This window comes from Danio rerio, chromosome 13 (assembly GCF_052040795.2).
Source record: "Danio rerio strain M-AB ecotype USA chromosome 13, GRCz13ab, whole genome shotgun sequence".
Classification (NCBI taxonomy): Eukaryota; Metazoa; Chordata; class Actinopteri; order Cypriniformes; family Danionidae; genus Danio; species Danio rerio.
Genome location: NC_141033.1, coordinates 52180960 through 52203927, shown reverse-complemented (window position 1 = coordinate 52203927; position 22968 = coordinate 52180960). Strand labels below are relative to the sequence as shown.

The following is a 22968-nucleotide window of genomic DNA, read 5'->3' as shown; positions in this document are numbered from 1 at the left end:
CTTCAGGGGCTGTTCACATTCAGTCATTCATTTTCTTTCAGCTTGGTCCATTATTTATCAGGGGTCGCCACAGTGTAATTAACCGCCAACTATTCCAGCATATGTTTTACACAGTGGATGCCCTTACAGCTGCAACCCAGTACTGGGAAACACCCATACACATTCACACATGCTCTCATACACTACAGCCGATTTTGTTTGCCCAATTCACCTATCGCGCATATGTTTGAACTTTGGGGGAACCTGGAGCAGAACATGCAAACTCCACACAGAAATGCCAACTGGCCCAGCTTGGATTTAAACTAGCGACCTCCTTACTAATATATATATATATATATATATATATATATTTTTTTTTTTTTTTTAATTTTTTTTTTTTGCTTTTGGGTGTAAGTAGACAACAGTTATTGTAAGGATGGCAGTAATGTAAAAGTTCAAGACGTATGTTATTGCAGGTGGATGTAGATGACTGGATGATGCTGGAATAGACTGGAGGAGAAAAGGAGAACCAGGAACATGGATGGACGAACTCAAAGATGGCGCTAACAACCAGAGAAGGGACCAAGGGAAACTACACTAGGAAGGTGAAACACAGACACTTGAGATCACAGGATATGAGACGGGTAAGTTAACTTTAGAATTATAATCCACACTGACTGTGAGGTGGAGTCAGGTGATGGGATTTATGGGGCTGAAGTGATGATGTGCAGGTGCAGGACTAATCAGTATGCAGGTGACTGTGATCGGAGTGATTGTGGTGACTGTGAACCGCGAGAACCTGGCGTGGCTGTTACATTGGGGGGCATGAGTATCCACCAAAATTATATTGTTATGTCAGGTTTATCTAATTTTTTCTACAGATTTATACCCAAAATACTACAAAGTCTAATTCCGAAGTTATTTAGATTTTTTTTAAATACTGAAATTTACAGAATATACAGAGCTATCATCATTTCAAAGACAAAAGAACCAAATTAAAAGTTATTAGAAGTTAGTTATTATAGAACTATTGTTTAAAAATGTATCCAATAAAACTCTTCATTAAACAACAGATTTAAAAAATGAAAACACATTTCACAGAAAGGCAACCAATTTTGGTGTATGAAAATTGGTGCATCCGTATTTTATTTACAGCTCTTTCACAATACTCTTAATAGTATCATAAATCTTCTAATATATATATATATATATATATATATATATATATATATATATATATATACACACACACACACACACACACACACACACACACACACTCTCTCTCACCGGCCACTTTATTTGGTCCAACTGCTTGTTAACGCAAGTTTCTAATCTGCCAATCACATGGCAGCAACTCAATGCATTAAGGCATGTAGACATGGTCAAGGCGATCTGCTGCAGTTCAAAGCGAGCATCAGAATGAGGAAGAAAGGGGATTTAAGTGACTTCGAACATGGTATGATTGTTGGTGCCAGAAAGGCTGTCTGAGTATTTCAGAAACTGCTGATCTACTGGGATTTTCACGCACAACCATCTCTAGGGTTTACAGAGAATGCTCCAAAAAAGAGAAAATATCCAGTGAGCGGCAGTTCTGTGGGCCCTTTAGTACCAACTGAGCATGGTGTCAACGCCACAGCCTACCTGAGTATTGTTGCTGACCATGTCCTCCACAGTGTGTCCACCTTCTGATGGCTACTTCTGGCAGGATAATGGTTTCTTGAACATGACAATGAGTTCACTGTACTCAAATAGCCTCCACAGTCACCAGAGCTCAATCCAATTGAACACCTTTGGGATCATGGATGGGCAGCCGACAAATCGGCAGCAACTGTGTAATTCTATTATGTCATTATGGAGCAAAATATCTGAGGAATATTTCCAGTACCTTGTTGAATCTATGCCACGGAGTATTCTGAAGTTTTAATGGAAAAAGGGGGTCCAACCTAGTACTAGTAAGGTGTACCTAATATAGTGGCCGGTGCGTTTATATATATATATATATATATATATATTTTTTTTTGTATATCTATAAAAGAAATGAAACGGTAAATGAAAAAGTTCTCTTCATTTAACAACACAAACAATACATTTTAAAAGGAATAAACATTTCACAGAAGGGCGAATACGTTTGTCTTCAACTGTAGTTATCATGCTCGGTGTAAACAGACATTTTCTCCTCCAATAGATTACTAAAGTGATTTATTAAGGACCTGAAGCAGTTGAGGAATTTAATGGTGAAACTCCTGGAGATCCTGGTGGCTGTGGGGAAGCAGTGACGTCAGCATGAGTGTGTGTGTGTGTGTGTGTGTTCAGTCGCAGCTGCTGTGAGTCTGTAATGTGTGTTTGGTGCAGACATGTCCAGCCCTGCAGCCTTGTAATAATCCAGCACCATCCTGTCAGAGCTCATCTCCGTCCTCTCCTCCCTCTGGAGCCCCGCCATACGACACATTCCTCCCCGCCTGCCCACCCGGTCCCGGTCTGAGGATTGAGAAAGAGAGAAAAAAGCGGGAGTCAAAACAGAGGTGTGATTCACAGGCCTGATATAGGCTATCATCATCTGCTGGAGCTGAGCAGCTGCTTCCTGGAATTACAGCTGCAGGGTGTGTGTGTGTGTGTGTGTGTGTGTGTGTGCGTGTGTGAGACTGAGCAACCATTCCTTGTGACTCACTCGAAAAACAGGCAGATGCAAATTTATTGCTGAAAGAGAGAGAGAGAGAGAGAGAGTATGAATGACTGAATCTTTAGCTGTAGGAAACAGTATTTGACTTCTGTAAGACATGATGTAGACAATGACACGTCAACAGTTTACCATTTAAAATATAATGGTTTAACCCCAAAATATGTTCATATACAGAAATAAAATAAAATGTAATAGTATTATTTTCCCCCTAAAACAGTCTGCAGAAACACTTTGATTGACATTCTCCATTTGTACGTGTCATCAAAGAGGAAAAGCCCCACCCACTAGTGATCATCTCTCCCTCATTAGCATAGGATGTTAGTTTTGTTTTTGAATCTGCCACTATGCTGACACACAGGCATTTGTAGCTCCGCCCTCTTTTGAAAAGAGCACAATCTCATTTGAATTTAATGCGACAGTCACCAAAATGCCATAATTAGTATCAAAGCCTAAAAGGGTCTGTTTTAAAGAGTTATACACTCACCGGCCACTTTAATAGGTACACCTTACTAGTTCCGAGTTGGATCCCTTTTTGCCTTTAAAACTTAATCCTTTGTGGCGTAGATTCAGCAGGGTACTGGAAATATTCCTCAGAGGTTTTGCTCCATATTGACATGATAGCATCACGCAGTTGCTGCAGGTTTGTCGGCTGCACATCCATGATGTGAATCTTCCGTTCCACCACATCCCAAAGGTGCTCTATTGGATTGATATATGGTGACTGTGGAGGCCATTTGAGTACAGTGAACTCATTGTCATGTTTAAGAAACCAGCCTGAGATGATTCACGCTTTATGACATGGTGTGTTATCCTGCTGGAAGCAGCCAACAGAAGAACTGTGGTCATAAAGGGATGGACATGGTCAGCAACAATACTCAGGTAGGCTGTGGCGTTGACACGATGCTCATTTGGTACTAATGGACCCAAAGTGTGCCAAGAAAATATCCCCCACGTCATTACACCACCACCAACAGCCTGAACCGCTGATACAAGGCAGGATGGATCCATGCTTTCATGTTGTTGATGCCAAATTCTGACTCGACCATTTGAATGTGTCAGCAGAAATGGAGACTCATTAGACCTGCAGACCTCGGTTGTATCAAGTGCTTATTCGACTTACTGTCGCCTTTCTATCAGCTGGAACCAGTCTGGCCATTCTCCTCTGATCTCTGGCATCAACAAGGCATTTGCTCCCACAGAACTGCCGCTCACTGGATATTTTCTCTTTTTCTGACCATTTTTTGTAAACCGTAGAGATGGTTGTGCATGAAAATCCCAGTAGATTAGCAGTTTTGTGAAAGACTCAGACCAGCCCATCTGGAACCAACAACCATGCCATGATCAAAGTCACTTAGGGTGCTTTCACATCTGTAGTTCGCTTTATTTGGTCCGGACCAAGGGTAGTAAATGATACATTGTTGCATTTTCTGCCGTCTTTGGGTCGTTTTCACACCACACTGCTGGCTTTGGTCTGAACCAGTTGAAACGAACCAAAATGCAGTCATCTGACAAAATCCACATCTCTCATTGGCCAGATGTTGTTGAACATATTTCCTAAACTGCTTATTGATTGGTCAGAATTCACGTGCGGGAAAATGCCAATGAACTCCCGCAGGTAAACAAAACCGGCAGACACAAAATGTTGCTTTTTACTATCAAGGGACGACTGCACTGGCTGATTGTATCACTGCTTTAGACAAACTATACATTTCAAGAGTTCACACTTAGCTGATGATTAATTATAAAAGCTTGTTTGGCATGCTGTCCCGGGAGAGAGCCCTGAGCTCATGAGATCCTCGAGCCCAGGGCTCCCTCCCGTTGCAAGGCGGGAGGGGAGTTTGAGCTCAGGTAGATCTCGAGAACTCCCCTGCTGTAGCAAGTGAATGCTCTTGAAATTAATTACTAACTAGAAGCGTGTCTATGTTGACAATTTGGATTGTTTAATTGACTTAATTGCATGTTTTTAGGCGGTGGGAGGAAACTGGGGAACCCGGGGGAAACCCACGTGAGCACGGGGAGAAAGTGCAAACTCCACGCAGAAATGTCTGCTAGTTTTGGTAAAGCCAGGAACCAGAGACATTCTTGCTGTGAGGCGACAGTGCTACGCACTGGGCCACCGTGTCACCCGTCTAAGAAGGAGGAGTAGGGGAGGAAGGGGGGACTCTTCAAAACGAAGATAGCAATGGAATAAACCCCAGGGTATTTATAGTAGTTTAGGAGTCATCTGATTGGATCGTAGTGAATTAGATAATGCGGGTCAGCTGCTAGCAATCATAAGCACGTGATCCTCTCGAAATTTGTTTATACATAAACTTCACTTCAAGAATGAAGAGCGGCCGCGGCTGGAAAACAGTGTTTAATGCATCGCTCGTCACTTCAGGAGGAGGCGTGTATTAATTTAGCTAAACTGCGACATGCTCATCTTGCGGAAATATTACCAACGATCCATCAGGTACTGTTTTTCCCCTCTCTCTCCCTCTGTTGGTAAAGCGCTGTCAACAAATATTTTCCCTTTATATCCCAGAATGCACAGCACATCGGCCTACGGCAGCTGGATTAGTCCAAAAGGCGCAGTACTTTTTGCGTTTGGACCTGTTTTAGTACGGATCATATTCTCACCACAAATGAACCGCTTCAGGTTCGTTTCAAAGCATACCATGACCACCTCTTCAAGCAGGTCTCTGTACGCTTATTTGGTCCGCTTTTGGTTCACACTCGAGTACGATTGCTGCATTCTCACCTGCCCAAACGAACCGCACCAAAAGGGAAAACGAACTCTAGTGCGATTCAATCGAACTAAATAAGGCCGGTGTGAAAGCACCTTAAAATCACCTTTCTTCCCCATTCTGATGCTCGCTTTGAACTGCAGCAGATCGTCTTGACCATGTCTACATGCCTAAAAGCATTGAGTTGCTGCCATGTGACCGGCTGATTAGAAATTTGAGTTAACAAGCAGCTGGACAGGTGTACCTAATAGAGTGGCCGGTGAGTGTAAATCATCACTTGTGGTGTATTTTGAGCTGAAACTTCCCACACACGCCCTAGGGACATCAGAGACTTATTTTATTTCTTGTAAAAAGGGGCAGATTACAGTAGGTCACTTTTAAATGAGAGATCTGATTCCAGGCTACACCGAAATAGAAACCATTTCTGAAATAGAAACTTGGTGCATTGCTGTTGTGGATGCTTAGCACTCCTTTTAACATGGAAAAATGGACACAGTGGCTCAGTGGTCGCCGTCCAGCAAAAAGGTTGCTGGTTTGAGTCCCGGCTGAGCTAGTTGGCTTTTGTATAGAGTTTGCATGTTCTCCTCTGTGTTTGGTGTGAGCTTCCTCCAGGTGCTGCGGTTTCCACCACAGTCCAAACACATGCGCTATAGGGGAATTGAAGAAACTAAATTGGTTGTAGTGTGTTGTGTTGGGACAGCGTTAAGGAATTGTGTGGAACCTAGCGTTTTTTTGAAGCGTAGTTAGCACATTACCTTTCTACACCCAGCTCTGGTGTCAGTGTAAAGTCCTGTTTTTACACCAGTTACAGCATCTTCAGTAACTAAAGAGGTAAAGCAGAATTAGCCGTCTTGTTTCTGGGTAATCATATTAATAGACAATGAAGCTGACGTGGGCTTGAAGAGAAGCGGGTGGATTAGTCAATATGTGTGTGTGTGTGTGTGTGTCCTTAACCTACTTAAAATAGTGTGTCAACTAATGCGTCTCAGTGGTGTTTCCTGTCTGAACAGTGACACTGGAGAGCAGAAGACCATTTCTCCCCCCTCTATTCATTTAGGAAAGCATGTCAATGTGAACTTCTGTCACAGCGCGGGCCCAGAATAGCCGCTGTTCCCCTGGTAGCCGTTTTTCCTTCTCTATCTCTCTGTTCTTCAGTGCAGGGCTGTGTTTGTGGCAGGACGGTGTATGTGTGTGTGCTTTTTTCAATGCTTAAGTAGGTAAGTGTGTTGAGGACACTGTAAAAAAATGCCCACACAATTCATGTTTTCCCAACACAAATCTTTTAAAGGGCACTTATTTTACTCCCTTCAAAAGATGTAAGATAAGTCTTTAGTGTCTCCAGAATGTATCTGTAAAGGCTCCTCTCAAAATACCCGTCAGATGATTTGTTATGCCCTTATGAATAGGTGAAGTTTAATGTGTGAGTACATTGTAGCGGTTAGTGTTGCCTGTGCCTTTAAATGCAAGTGCACTGGTTCTCCCCGCCCACCATTCCCGCATGCACGTCAGATAAACGGCAGTCGGTGACAGACACGAAGGAAGCACCATAGGAAGTATTAGAAATACCACAGATCTTCCAACCTCATTCATTCATTTATTTTATTTTCAGCTCAGTCCTTTTATTAATCTAGGGTCGCCACAGCGGAATGAGCCACCAACTTATCTAGCATATGTTTTAAGTAACGGATGCCCTTTCATTCCACAACCCAGTACTGGAAAACACCCATTCATACTCATTCACACACATTCACTACGCCCAATTTAGCTTACCCAATTCCCCTTTAGTGCATGTATTTTGACTATTGGGCAAATCGGAGCACACTGAGGAAACCTACATCAACACGGGGAGAACATGCAAACTCTTACAATTGGGAGAAATGCCAACTGACCCAGCTGGGGCACGACCTTCTTGCTGTGAGGCGATCGTGCTACCCACTGCGCTACTGTGACGCCATACATATGTATAAACAAGCAATTTAAATGAGCAATATCACACTCGTAGCAGTGCGATATGGCTGTATATCGGCACTGGTAGGAGACGTGCACTGGCACAAAGCCCCAGGCCTTTTATACAACAGTTTGACGGCATAATCGTGTATATAAAAAAGAAAATCAAACTGTGAGAGTCTCAAAGTGCTTTTGTATGTATGTAATATTCATTCACGTCTGCATCTGAAGTAGCTGAAGCAGTTACTAATTCACTAACGCCATTTTAGAGCTAGTGTTTGAATGATTCTCTAGCGTTATGTCTAAAGTGATGACAAAACAGATGATTTTGCTCACATTTTAAGGTTATAAGGCTAAACAACAGAAAATGCCATCAGTCTACAGACATTTCCCAGTTTTTCTCGATTGGGATATCATAATAGTACTACGGTATAAATACAGCAATACAACACACAAAAGAGAGAGATCGACGTCATCGGTTGAAGTCATTTACCTGTTATCTTCTAAGTTTTTTTTTTTCTTCTCTAAGGGCTTATTATGCGTCTCTGTCGCCATCTTGTGGAGGAACAACGGTAATCGTTTTTGCTCAAGACAGGCTAATGGCCGCCGAAGCTGTCTCTCAGAAATTATAAGTATTTAAAAATATGCACTGTCCTTATAAATAAACTGCATAGTTACAATCTAAACAACTACAATCTCAACTAAAAAAGCCTCAGAAGTACATTATGTTGCCCAAAAGCAGCAACATTTGTTAAACTGTAGAGTGTCCTCTGCTTGTTGCTGTATGTGGGTGGAGTAATACACAAGGGTGAAAGGTGAAGAAACGGGTCAAGTGCTGTTACTAGCCGAAAAATCGCTTGGCTATCAGCCAATCAGATTCAAAAACCAGACAGAAATGTAATATATATAATATAATATAATATAATATAATATAATATAATATAATATAATATAATATAATATAATATAATATAATTAATGTAATGTAATATAATATAATATAATATTATATATATATATATATATATATATATATATATATATATATATATATATATATATTTAAATATACAAATATGTAATGTAAATATATATATATATATATATATATATATATATATATATATATATATATATATATATATATATATATATATATAACCCTCCTGGGTATTTTTATTAATTAATTAATTTATTTATACTTCCTGATTTAACAGAGCAGCAAATATTTTCATTATTTTCTGTTAGATTTTTTTAAATTTTCAATATTTCAAGCCCCTTAACAAATTGCTTTTGATTGACTACAGATCAAATCACTGTTATCCAGTAACTTGCCAAATTATTCTAGTTAAGCCTTTAAACATCGCTTTAATTTGAATAATAATGTCTGGAATAATATCTATTCATATATTACGTACCGTCATGATGGCAAAGATAAAAATAATTAGAAATGAGTGTTTACTAGCGCACGTTTTTCGTGCGTTTTTCATATTTGATGTATCCTTTCAAATAATATCTTTTTCAAACATATTGTCTTCATTATAGTTTTCCATAAAGGAACACAAACTGATTGCCATATGGCATGTGAATGCATGACTGTATTTATGAATCATATAACATGCATATGCAGTGCTGTTTAAAAGCCAGTCCAGATCTTATTCAACGGTGAACGGTAATCATTTCCATCACATTCGCCATCTGAATCATAGCTGGAATGAAACCCAAGATCGCAGGATGTTCATTGCATCACAGATTTTACCTCAGTAAACGTTTGACTCACTCTTGATCAGGAATAACAGCTGTGATGAGTCAGAAATGCCTTCACTTGGACATTACAGACACAATAATGCCGGCAGTTAGCAGTTAGGATGGGAAAGCTAGGTTGCTGCCGGAAGTGGTGTTAGTGAGGCCAGCAGGGGGAGCCCAACCTGCGGTCTGTGTGGGTCCTAATGCCCCAGTATATTGAAGGGGAACTCTATACTGCTCAGTGAGGAACATCTTTCGTATGTCCTTCGAAAAAAGAATAAGGGTTTAACCCCGGCATATATATATATAAAGAATTATTATTATTACAATCAATAGTTTTAGACTCTTATTTTTTATTATTGCTTCATTAATAAAGTCTACAGGTTTTTTTAGATGTTAGTATCAGTCTGTTAGTCTTAAGGATATTTATAAGCTAGTGTTGCTCCTAAACAGTGACCAAATTAGCACTTAGAAGAAATAAACCTGATGTAAATCTCTAAAGCTTGCAGTTTGTCATAAATATAAATAGATCAACATTTGTTTTATGTCACTTCATACTTCACACAAGCCGGAAAAGGAAAAAAAAGGAACCGCCATTTTTAAACACACAGCTGAGACATTACACGGTAATAATATACACAGTTTAAACCAGAAGTTTACAAACACTGTATAACAGGGCACAAAACCATTTAAAAAATGTTCATGTGACTAAACGTTTTCTCTTTTAGGTAAGTTAGGATGATCACATTTGTTTCTGTTCTGCTTAAAAGCAGAATAATGAGAGAGATATTTTTTGAGGAATTGTTCTAACTTTTTTTGAAAGTCAAGTTTACATACAATAAGATTATTCTGACTCTGAAAAAAACTGATGATGTCGAGGTTTTGGAAGTTTCTGATTGGCTAATTGACAACATTTGAGTTAATGTGAGGCACAACTGTAGAATAGTATTACAGGAAAACCTCAAACACACTGCTGCCTTGTGTGACAACATGAGAAAATCAACAAGCCACAATCAACAACAAAGCCAGTTTACAATCTGCTAAATTACCCTGGGGACTCACCTCTGGAGACATGTCCTGTGCTCTGATGGAGCTAAGATTGAACTGTTTGGCCATAATGACCAGTGTTACATTTGGAGGACAAAGGGGAAAGCTTACAAGCCTAGGAACACCATCCCAACTGTGAAGTATGGGGGGGGGGGCAGCATTATGTTGTGGGGCTGTTTTGCTGCAGGAGGGACTGGTCCACTTCACAGCATAGATGGCATCATGAAGAAAGAACATTATGGAGAAATACTGAAGCAACATCTCAAGACTTCAGCCAGGATATTAAAACTTGGCTACAAATGAGTCTTCTAAACAGACCATGACCCTAAGCATACTGCCACATGAGTTCAAATGTGCTGTAAGAACAACAGAGTGAAGGTTTTGGAGTGGCCATCACAAAGCCCTGATCTCAATCCTATAGAAAATGTGTGGGCAGAGTTGAAAAAGCTTGTGCGAGCAAGACAGCCAACAAATCTGGCTCAGTTACACCAATTCTGTCAAGAGGAACGGGCCAAATTTCCTGCAAACTATTGTGAGAAGCTTGTGGAAGGATACAGAGTTGTACAGTTTAAAAACAAAGCTAAACAAATACCAAGAAAATGGATGTAAATTTTCGGCTGTCTAGAAATTAATGAAATATTCTTAAAAAAAAAAAAAATTCTCACATCATTCTGGCATTTAGCAAATGTAAATGATTTGGGTAATCCTAACGGACCTAAAATAATAAACGTTTAGTATGATTTACCGTCAGACATTTAAAAAAAATGGTTTTGTTCCTTTTTTTAGAGTGTATGTCAACTTCTGCTTTCAACTGTACATATAATAACAAGCCATTGTCGACTTGACCTCAAACAAAGCTTGTCGTCGTCTTGATGAACAGCCACAAAGCCAAGAAGAACAAAATCTGCCGCGTCCTGTTTTTGTTTACGAGGTCGTCTTAAAGCACGAGCGGTTTCACTTTCTCCAGAGAAATCGCGTGCGCTAGCCGCGCATCTATATTTTAAATAACCAACTTCTTGAGCTGATGATAATAATGTGCGCATAATTATTGAAGTGCTTCTGACATCCAGTACTTTTAGAAATGGACAAACGAGAAAGTGATATGCAAAGAAACAAAGAAGAAGCCAAAACAGCAAATGATCAAATGATTCTTTCAGCAACCTTAAAGATGAACAAACTATTGTGTTTAACTATTATCATAACCTTTCGGACTGTTAGGAACTCAAAATGAAGGAATTACTCTCTGACAGAGGTTACATGTGCTGGTGAAGATTATAGACACATGATGAGAGGTTTGCACTGACTGTTTGCTCTGTGTGTGTTGTTTTTGAAGCCAAATAAGGACTAAATGTCTGCTGTGTGTAGTTCTTCTGTAATTGGTAACATATCAGAGACTGTAAGGGGCTGTATGTGTTCATATATGTTGCATTTATTTATTTATTTTATATAATTGCAGATGTAACAGTAGGCTACATAGTATTTATGTGTATAAAGCGTTTGTTTTGTGAAAAGTGCTTCTCATATGATATGTGAACGACCCGTACAGCTTTACGTGAATGATGTCGACTGAAACTTTATGTCATACACCAGGCTCGCTAAAAGGGTAACATTAGTAGTGAAAACGCAAGCCTGATAAAGGTGACCTGTACCGACTCATGCCATACCGTACTGTATCACTCGGTGGAAACGGGCCAAATGTTTCCCAGGAAGTGATGATGTCATTCTCTTGGGATTCTCTCATGGGATGGAAACAGTGTTAAATTTGCAAAAGTTTAATGTAAAACATTTACTTTACATAAAACTACATCTATAAAAAGCTCTTTAATAGGGATGTAACGGTATCAAAATTTCACAGTACGATAATACCTCAGTATGAATGGCACGGTACGGTATTTATTGAATAATTTACAGGAAAGACAAAACTAATGAAAAGACTCGAAAAAAGTGCCAAAAGTGTTTATTTACCTTAACACTGAACATATCAATGACATACAAATTAGCCAACTATCTGTAAGCTTCGAAACAGGAACTTCAATTTTTCAATTTTAATAACAAAAAACTATTTAACAATATAAAAAAATAAAGTTAAATAAATAAATTGTTGAAAACTCATCACATTCAACATTTAATCACTCACTCACTTAGATAGAGATGGGTTTTTAAGGAAAATTATCATATAACTATAATCTGGTAAAAGCTGGATCTCTGGGCATGGTCCCCGCAGCAGAAAAAACCCTCTCTCATTTGGGACTGAGGTTTCTGGGACAGAGAGATATGATTTAGCCAAGGTTGACAGCAGTGGGTAACGCTGTGCATTGTCTTTCCACCACTTGAGAGGACAAGCCATGAGTGAGATAGAGGTCTCTTTCCAGTACAAGCCAATGTCTGCATCAATCTGAACAGTGTGCTGTGTTCTGCGGTCGCCATGACTGTTATTAGTCGTATTCCCCGACTTATATTTCACCACAGTCTGGCAGTGCCTGCATACTGTTGTTTTCTTTGTCTGTCACCTTTTCTCCTTTTTCGTATCTTTTTAGAAAGAAACCGAAATACTTCCACACATCTGATTTAAAACCTGCTTTAGGTTCGATCATTTCCAGATCTTTTTCTTCCCCGCTACTAGCAGCACACTCCATTTCCGCATTACTGGATCTGTAGTGACAACAGACCGCAAAGGATGATGGCCACGCCTAGGCTGATGGGAATTGTAGTTCCCGCTACCTCCCGTTCGCTTCATTCGCCTAAGCAAACTTTTCTCAGAAATATAGTTTTATTAAGTCATGCGCCTACGGTAATATTGAAAAAAATTACTATTGTGGTATGACGGTATTTACAATATTGTTACATCCCTACTTTCTAAAAATATATCAAACCCATGCTACTACATGATTAATCTGCTGTGTTGATTATAAAGTTACTATGATAACAACTAAAGTACTGTAAACAAATGACCCAATACTGTTCAACAATAGAGTATATTAGACTGCAGTTTATTGTAGTAAATGCTACAGTTTATCACTTCACTATAGTTAATAATACTATACACCTGACAAATATCTTGTGGTGGATTCCAGATGTAAGAGCAACAAATAATAACTTGACTTCTAGTTGATCATTTGGAAAAGTTGCAGAAGGTAGATCCCAATCATCACAAATACTGCAGAAGACCTACTGGAACCCACATGAAGCCAAGATTCTCACAGAAATCAGTCAAGTTTGTTGAAGGAGAAATCATGGTTTGGGGTTACATTCAGTATGGGGGCTGTGCGAGAGATCTGCAGAGTGGATGATCAACATCAACAGCCTGAGGTATCAAGACATTTGTGCTGCCCATTACATTACAAACCACAGGAGAGGGACAATTCTCCAGCAGGATAGCGCTCCTGCTCATACTTCAGCCTCCACATCAAAGCTCCTGAAAGTGAAGAAGGTCAAGCTGCTCCAGGATTGGCCAGCCCAGTCACCAGACATGAACATTATTGAGCAATGTTTTCTTTGGTAAGATGGAGGCATTAAAGATGAATCTAAAGAGTCTTGATGAACTCTGGGAGTCCTGCAGGAACGCTTTCTTTGCCATTCCAGATGACTTTATTAATCAGTGATTTGAGTCAGAGATGTATGGATGCAGTCCTCCAAGCTCATGATGGAGTCAGACACAATATTCATTCTGTCTCCACTGCAGCAGAACTTTATATTCTATACTGGACATTATTTCTGTTCAGTGATGACACTTTAGTCTAAGCAGAGTCAGAACTTACTGTCCTAATGAAATCATTCAACATCAAGGCATGATCATATTTTATTGTGCTCAAATAAGCAAAATCTACAGGCCTTTGCCTTTCATATGAGCCACTTCTGATACCAAATGATCAACTAGAAGTCAAGTGATTACTTGTTGTACCTAAAACTTGGATAGGCGACCAGACTTCTGTCAGGTAGAGTATTATAGTTCAAGAACACTATTGCGTTTACTCTAGTATTGTCAGGATGATTTACATTTCTTGTTTGTCGTGTGTTTTCTGTTCAGTCTTTGTGTTCCCATAGTCATTAGATACCTTTGTTGTTTATTTGTTTCCACCCACTTGTTATCTTGTTTAGTTAATTGTTTTTTGCTTCACGTTTCACTTTCATTTCACTCTTGTGCTAAACGGCCATGAAGCCCCCTCGTTTCAGCAGGATGTTTTTACACCTCTACTTTGGAAAAAGTCAGAAAAGTGAACGTGTCCAGCTCTATTTAGGGGGAGTGTCGGAGGAAGAAAAGAGGCATGGTGTGGGAGTGTCTATTTGGGTGCGCTGAGTTTCAGAGTCAAAACACACACACACACACACACACAATGGTGGACTTTAACTGCAGTTTGGGTCTTTCATTCAGGGAATTCATTCATGCCCCTCGCGACAAACAAGATATTTGATTCGAGGAGCTGCTCTAAGCGTGTATTTTTCATGCAATGTTTGATACCGCACGGCGAATGAGAGAAAAAAAAACTCTGCATTTCCCGGAAACTTAGATGCACACGGCAGGTAGTGTCAGAAAGCCGCGTGTGTTATTCCGGTCACTAAATGCGGTGAAAATCCTACACGAGGTTAAAGTTTGGTTGTGGTGCTAACATGTTTACATTCAGTGCAATAGTTAACTTAGTTCGATATGAACAAACTGAATAAACAAAGAGCACTGGTCGCTCACTTACCAAATCTGTAGAGACAGGACAATCACCAGCAACTAGAGCCGCGTCTTTATTAAGAGAAGACTACAAGCGAATCCGGATCTCAGCGTTTGCAGATGAGAACAGCTCTCAGGTAAACAATAATCCTCCTTAGACACGTAAGTTATTGTTGTCGAGCGTCGCGTACACCGTTAATCCACACGTGACTCCAGCTGAGCTCTCACAGAGAGAAAATGAAAACGAAACTTAACGGCAGCAAACTATAAAAGCAACACTTCACGCTTGTTTTGCCAACACAACGTGGCGTCTCTGTCGTCTAAACACTGTGACTAATGAATATTAATGAAGTTGCACAATAGATTGGTTTGAACCAAGCCTTACTCATGCATTAATGCATCACACTGTAAGACGTAATAAGACTCACTCTGGCACAGACGTCCAGTCTGCACGCTGGAATACACGCTATTATCTCATGACCGTGACGCAGCTTCAAAAATTCGTTTCAAACCGGAAGTACGAAGTTGCTTGAAATAACGCAAAAACAACCAATTTACACTTTTTAGTGAAATATAGGTGTCCTAATAGTGTTTTTAGCAGTGTGGGACACATATACGACTGTCAACAGCTCAACACATGTGTTTTGGTGTTTCGTGACCCTTTAACCTCCCATTGTCTGTTGTTTTTGTGACATATATGATGTCCATGTGTCACCCACATCCCGTGCTTTGTTTTTGTTCTCTCCTTTATTTAATAAAACTTCTCAAGCCTGTGTCTGGATTCTCTTCTTATTATTTTCCTTTTGCACAACACATTTGACGTGACAAGTATTTTGTCACTTGGGTAAATCTGCATCTCTGGAAGTGATCGTAGCCAGTAGACGACTCTCAGAGAGCGGGTCGGCGCCGCTGTGTGAACTGAAGCCTCTCCTGTAGTCAATAATTGAGTCTCTGGATTAAAGTTGCAACAGTGGAGATGGAGGCTCAGCGGGACCATCAGCGGACTGATGGACAGTGAATAAAGCCTGACTCATTTCCTGGCTGGAGAAACACAAGATCTAATGCTCCACGAGGAAGTTTCTTGTGTTTGTGAGTCAGTTTGGGGTGACGCCGAGTTTCTCTGGCTTTCAGGAATCATCCACTTCTGCCAAGAGCTTTCAGACAAAGCAGAGTCCAGCTCTTCAACTCATTCAACTCCACACACACACACACACACACACTTGGAAGACATTTGAGAGGCCTGGTTTGAAGACTCAGTCAATGTTCTCCAAATGATTATGTTCATGTTGTTATCCATTTCTGACTGAATTTTCCATGTTTCTTTACTGTAAATGTAGTTGTTATGTAAAAGGCCTTCTGTTTTGGATGTATCCCAGCTAGTAAAACTCATGTGGCTCAAATCTGGCCCACATGAGACACTTACATCCGGCCCACATACTGCATGAAATGATGGCACTCGGGCGGTCCGTTCCTGTTTGTCAGATCTTTGCCACAAATATGCCAAAGAATACCACATATTAAACAGAATTTAACCAAGTGAACCAGAACTGACCCTATTCTGGGCCACAGTTTGCTTTTATTCTGGCCCAGATCTGTCCCACACCAAACTCTTACATCTGGACCACATACTGAATGGAATGATGGCTCTAGAGCGGCCCACTCCTGTTTGCCAGATCTGGGCCACAAATTAGCTATATTACTACCCTGCCATGTCAAAGAGCTATGGTTTGAGCCCTATATTATCAAATGATTCCTGTATTTTATCTTTGCCAAATGTGACCTATCGTAGGATAACAGTACCATACTCGCCACATCCAACCTCATCTGCATTTTTTAGCTTACACTGTCTTTAGCCAGAGATACTCAACCATATTTGCCATATCTCATCTGGGCCACTTTAGACTAACAGCCACATTAGTCAAAGCTTACTATGCAGAATATTTGCCTAAAGTGACCCACAATTGTTTTAAGGTAACTGGGCCACATTTGTCAGATCTTCTCTGGGCCACTTTAGGCTCACAGCCACATTAGTCAAAGCTTACTATCAGATTATTTGCCTAAAGTGGCCCACATATGTTTTAAGATAACTGGGCCACATTTGTCAGATCTTCTCTGGGCCACTTTAGGCTCACAGCCACATGAGTCAGAGCTTACTTTGCCAAATATTCACAAAACAGGTCCACATATGTTTTAAGGTAACTGGGCCACATTTGTCAAATCTTCTCTGGGTCACCTTAGGCTTACAGCCACATTAGTCAGAGCTTACTTTGCCAAATATTCACAAAACGGGTCCACATATGTTTTAAGGTAACTGGGCCACATTTGTCAGATCTTCTCTGGGCCACTTTAGGCTCACAGCCACATTAGTCAAAGCTTACTTTGCCGAATATTCACAAAACGGGTCCACATATGTTTTAAGGTAACTGGGCCACATTTGTCAGATCTTCTCTGGGTCACTTTAGGCTCACAGCCACATTAGTCAAAGCTTACTATGCAGAATATTTGCCTAAAGTGGTCCATATATGTTAAAGGTATCTGGGCCACATTTGTCAAATCTTCTCTGGGTCACTTTAGGCTCACAGCCACATTAGCCAGAGCTTACTTTGCCAAATATTCACAAAACGGGTCCACATATGTTTTAAGGTAACTGGGCCACATTTGTCAAATCTTCTCTGGGTCACTTTAGGCTCACAGCCACATTAGTCAAAGCTTACTATGCAGAATATTTGCCTAAAGTGGCCCACATATGTTTTAAGATAACTGGGCCACATTTGTCAGATCTTCTCTGGGCCACTTTAGGCTTACAGCCACATTAGTCAAAGCTTACTATGCAGAATATTTGCCTAAAGTGGTCCACATATGTTAAAGGTATCTGGGCCACATTTGTCAAATCTTCTCTGGGTCACTTTAGGCTCACAGCCACATTAGCCAGAGCTTACTTTGCCGAATATTCACAAAACGGGTCCACATATGTTTTAAGGTAACTGGGCCACATTTGTCAAATCTTCTCTGGGTCACTTTAGGCTCACAGCCACATTAGTCAAAGCTTACTATGCAGAATATTTGCCTAAAGTGGCCCACATATGTTTTAAGATAACTGGGCCACATTTGTCAGATCTTCTCTGGGCCACTTTAGGCTCATAGCCACATTAGTCAGAGCTTACTTTGCCGAATATTCACAAAACAGGTCCACATATGTTTTAAGGTAACTGGGCCACATTTGTCAAATCTTCTCTGGGTCACTTTGGGCTCACAGCCACATTAGTCAGAGCTTACTTTGCCGAATATTTGCCAAAAGTGGCCCACATATGTTTTAAGGTAACTGGGCCACATTTGCCATTTTTCTTCTGGGCCACATTAGACTCACAGTCGCATTAGCCAGAGATTACTGTGCCGAATATTTGCCAAAAGTGGCCCATATGTGTCTTAAGGCACATTTATACCAACACATGTGAGCCACTAAGGGTTTAGATCCAGATTACCCGTAAATGACTATGCCACATTTTTGCCAACTGTGGCCCATCATTTGGACCAAATTTATAATTTTCCACATGGGCCACATTAGTCTTATATTCAGATTACATTTTGCCATAAGTGCCGAATCTTTGCTTTAAATGGCCCATATATGTATCGGAATCTTTGGCCCACTTTTGCCATTGTACAGGTGGACCACTTCAGGCTCACATTTGATTTTTCTGGGCGAAGGAAGACCACCAGTGTCACATAACTGCCTAAAGTGGCCCACATTCAGATGCTATCTGGTATAGATTCTTTGTGGGGTTTCATCACAAAAGCACTGTTATTAATTATTCACTGATTAAAGCAGGGTGCCCAAACTTTAAGTATGAAGGACCAAAAATCAAATATTCTCGAGAGCCGTGGGCCGAAGGTAAATATACCAAACTATATTACATTAAAGTTGCCATGGGTAATTTCCTATTATATTAATGTTACAAAATAAAAAGAAACCATTACTTTAAACCGTATTAACTAATGCAGTAAAACTTTTTTAAATGATAACTTATTGCAGTAACACCAAACAATCACACTTATAACGCAGTGGAGTTCAGTGCAGAATCTGCCTTTGACTTGATTTGCTCAGCAAAGTCTGCATTGTCAGGTGACAGTATATAGATTTAAACTAAATCTGATTAATTTGCATCATTTAATTAAAACATTTCATTTGTTAAAGCTTTTATCAAACAGACAAAGCTTAAAACAAACAAAGGGTTACATTAAATTTAAATTGACAATCTCTTAACCATCCCTTTCTACTCAGATGGAATGGTGGGCCGAATCAAAGGTTACCATGGGCCAATCTCTGGATTGAAGGGATAGTTCAGCAATTGGTGGTTCATTCCACTGTGGCACCCCATGATAAATCAGGGACTAAGCTTAAGGATAGTGAGTGAGTCATTTTTGTTTTATTAAAGTTAGTATATGAGCATTCTTCTATTTGTGTTTTGCAGAAAGTCCTGGAGGTTTCTTATTTTCTGATGATTTTGTGAAACCTTTCGTGTTTTCATCCTCAGGTGAAGTGCAGACCTATTCCTTACCATCTGATGCTAAAACTAGCCTGATGAGAGATTCTGAGAAAGGTTGCCTATATCCATCAACTTTTTCCAGGTTAGTGAAATCATAACTTTAAAAGGTTGAATTAAATACAACATGAATTTAAAGTGTACACTTTAGAAGTTACTGTATGTAATCACCATTACAGAATTATATTATCACCATTGCACCACTATGCAATTTATGCGTACCTAAAATGTCATTTTTAATTCAATGTTTTACTTGCTTTTGAAATATTTTATTTACACATATATAATATACACATATTCCATTTACCTATAATCATGTACCCCCCCCCCCCCATCAATCAGGAGCTATCAATCCTTGAGGCAGGGCTATCAGTCCTTTAGGGCCGAGCTGTCAGTACTTTAGGGTGGGGCTATCAATCTTTTTGGGTGGAGCCTTTTAGTTATTAAGAGCTGGGCTATCAATACTTTAAGGCAGATCAATCAGTGCTTTAGGGCGGAGCTGTTATTTCTTTAGGGCCGAACTACCAGTCCTTTAGGGCCGAGCTGTCAGTGATTTAGGGCGGGGCTATCAATATTTTAGGGTGGAGCTTTCAGTCATTTAGGGCGGGGCTATCAATCATTTAGGGCAGGGCTATCATTCCTTTAAGACAGGGCTATCAGTCCTTCAGGGGGGCAGGGCTATCGGTCATTTTGGGCTGGGCTATCAATCATTTAGCATGTGGCTAAAAGTAATTTAGGGTGAGGCTATCAGTCCTTTAAGGCGGAGCTATCAGTCCTTTAGGGTGGGGCTTTTAATCATTTAAGGCAGGGCTATCTGTCCTTTAGGACAAGGCTATCAGTCAATAGGGCGGGGCTATCAATCATTTATGGCCTGGCTATAAGTCATTTAGGGCGGGGCTATCAGTCATTTAAGGTGGGGCTGTCAGTCCTTTAGGGGCGGGGCTATCAGCGGGTGTCTCATTTCTGCACTGAATTCATTCATTCATCAATCGTCCTTCATTTTGTTAGCAACACCCGTCTTTCAACAATTCATTCGACCCCCGTAGAACAAAACCATGCACCACCCAATATCTTTTTTTAATTTCAGGACCATTTCTAGTGGATGTAAGTCATGATAGTGGAACAAAAGGGCAATTTTCCATTAAATGGAAATTCCATTTCATGATGACTGTACTTTGAAATCATTTGAGTGTTTAACCTTTTGTGTACATCTCTTTCTTTAAAATACCAGAATGCTTTGTGGATCTTTTAGAATCACAACAGATGGAAAACAAAAAATCTAGAGCGGAATAGCCTGTATATGCCTTTAGACACATGCATATTGTAATGCTCTTCTCTCTGTTGCATCATGTGTTTTGTCCTCCTGAGTTTTACATGTGCCTTACAGCATTCATCATCTCCATCTCAGTGTGTCTGTGGTGTTGCTGCGTTACACTAAAAACAACCAGTTCACCCATAGCAGCAGGGTAAAGGGATATTTCACTCAATACCCTGGATTTATGGCAGACAATTTTGCTTTTTTTCAACTCAATTAATTTTGACACGTTATTTCTTAAAACAAGACAATATGTTTTGCTTGTCTAGAAAATGCTTCTTAATTTAAACATTTTTAGGTATTTGGACAAGAAACAAGACAAAAAAAATCTAAGTAAGAGAGCATTTTTTGCTCAAAATGGACTAGAATGAGTGTTAAAAAAAACAATAATTACGAGCAGGTATTCAAATTATGATGAACAACATCATGCAGCACAATATAAAGACACAAACATTAAACTGCAGGTTTCAGGCAATGCAGTTTAATCCAGAATGAACAATCTTTGCACATACGCCTGTGTAAAATATAGCAGTTTATTTACTTTCAGTTGCATTAACAATCATAGTCGTGTTTTCAACAAGAGCAAAGGGAAAGACGCAAACTCAACCCATGGCGTGGATAAAGGCAACTGAAAACATACACATACATTATAACCACCAGAATGACGATGAATGAAGTAAATAAATGTCTGTGTCCTCCTGAAATGTGTAACTAAGAAAGTTTTTTTGTTTTTTTTTGCAGTGTTACAGGTCAAAATTAACTAGAATGAGTGTTAAAAACAACATTATTTCCAAGCATGCATTCAAATGATCATAAACAACATCATGCAATGCTATATAGACTAATATACAGTTATTTTTAAAGTGTATAATGCATATAGGTGATGTAAAATATGTTCTTTATTTATGGGCGGTGGCATATTTTTTATATCATTTCGCTTATATAATTTTTTTATATTAATTGGCTGGGTTTGTTGTGAAAACCTGGCAACCCTTGCAATTCAATGCCAAATGAACGGTCTTTGCACACACACCTGTGTAAAATATAGCAGTTTATTTAGTTTCAGTAGCATTAAAAATCATAAAGATTTAATTTCATTCAGGATTCAGCAACAGCATAGGAAAAGATGCAAACTCAGTCCATGGCTTGGATAAAAGCAAGTGAAAACACACACACATTATTACCACCAGAATGATGATGAGTGAAATAAACAGCTTCTGTGTCCTCCTGAAAAGTGTAACTAAGTAATATTTTTCCCAGTGTTAGAGGACAAAATAGACTAGAATGTGTGTTGAAACAAAATTATTTACAAGAATGAATTCTAGTTATCATAAACAGCATCATGCAATGCAATATAAACTAATATACAGTTATTTTTAGTGTATAATGCATATAGTGATGTAAAATATGTTCTTCATTTATGGGCGGTGGCATTTTTGTTATATCACTTGGATATGGTTTGTTTTTAAAATCTGGCAACCCTTGCAATCCAATGCAAAATGAACGGTCTTTGCGCATACGTCTGTGTAAAATACAGCAGTTTATTTAGTTTCAGTAGCAACAACAATCATAATGATTCAATTTCATTCAGGATTCAGCTACAGAATAGGAAAAGATGCAAACTTAATCCATGGCGTGGATAAAAGCAAGTGAAAACACACACACATTATTACCACAAGAATAACGATGAGTGAAATAAACAGCTTCTGTGTCCTCCTGAAAAAATGTAACTAAGAAAGTAAATTTTTTTGCAGTGTTACAGGTCAAAATGGATTAGAATGAGTGTTAAAAACAATACTAATTCCAAGCATATAGTCAAGTTATTCTAAACAACATCATGCAATGCAATATAAACTAATATACAGTTATTTTCAGTGTATAATGCATATGGTGGTGTGAAATATGTTCTTAATTTATGAACAGTGGCATATTTTTTTTATATCATTTGGCTATAGTTTTGTTGCGAAAACCTGGCAACCCTTGCAATCCATTGCAAAATAAACAGTCTTTGCACACACGCCTGTATAAAATATAGCAGCTTATTTACTTTCAGTAGCATTAGAAAGGATTTTTTTTTTTTGCAGTGTTACAGGTCAAAATGAACTAGAATCAGTGATAAAACAAAAATATTTCCAAGCATACATTCAAATGATCATAAACAACATCATGCAATGCAGTATAAACTAATATAGTTACTTACAAAGACGAAACTGTACTTAATGCATATAGTGATGTAAAATATGTTCTTTATTTATGGGCGGTGGCGTATTTTTATATCATTTGGCCATAGTTTTGTTGCAAAAACCTGGCAACCCTTGCAATCC

At 39.3% G+C, this 22968-nt stretch overlaps 2 long non-coding RNA genes across 3 annotated transcripts in view; one reads left to right on the top strand and one right to left on the bottom strand.

The window, feature by feature from the left end:
• LOC147841212 (uncharacterized) overlaps positions 1-22968 on the bottom strand; it is a 1204737-nt gene that overhangs the window by 176755 nt on the left and 1005014 nt on the right. The gene's annotated exons all lie outside the window — the stretch shown is intronic.
• Positions 496-22968, top strand: part of LOC147841218 (uncharacterized) — a 46947-nt gene continuing 24474 nt past the window's right edge. The window contains exons 1-3 of one of the 2 annotated variants that reach the window (XR_015506515.1): positions 496-623; positions 19068-19196; positions 19321-19414. This is a non-coding gene — a long non-coding RNA (uncharacterized LOC147841218). Of the gene's footprint in view, positions 624-17308; positions 19197-19320; positions 19415-22968 lie in introns of those variants that run through there. The other variant, XR_015506514.1, reaches the window with a different exon arrangement.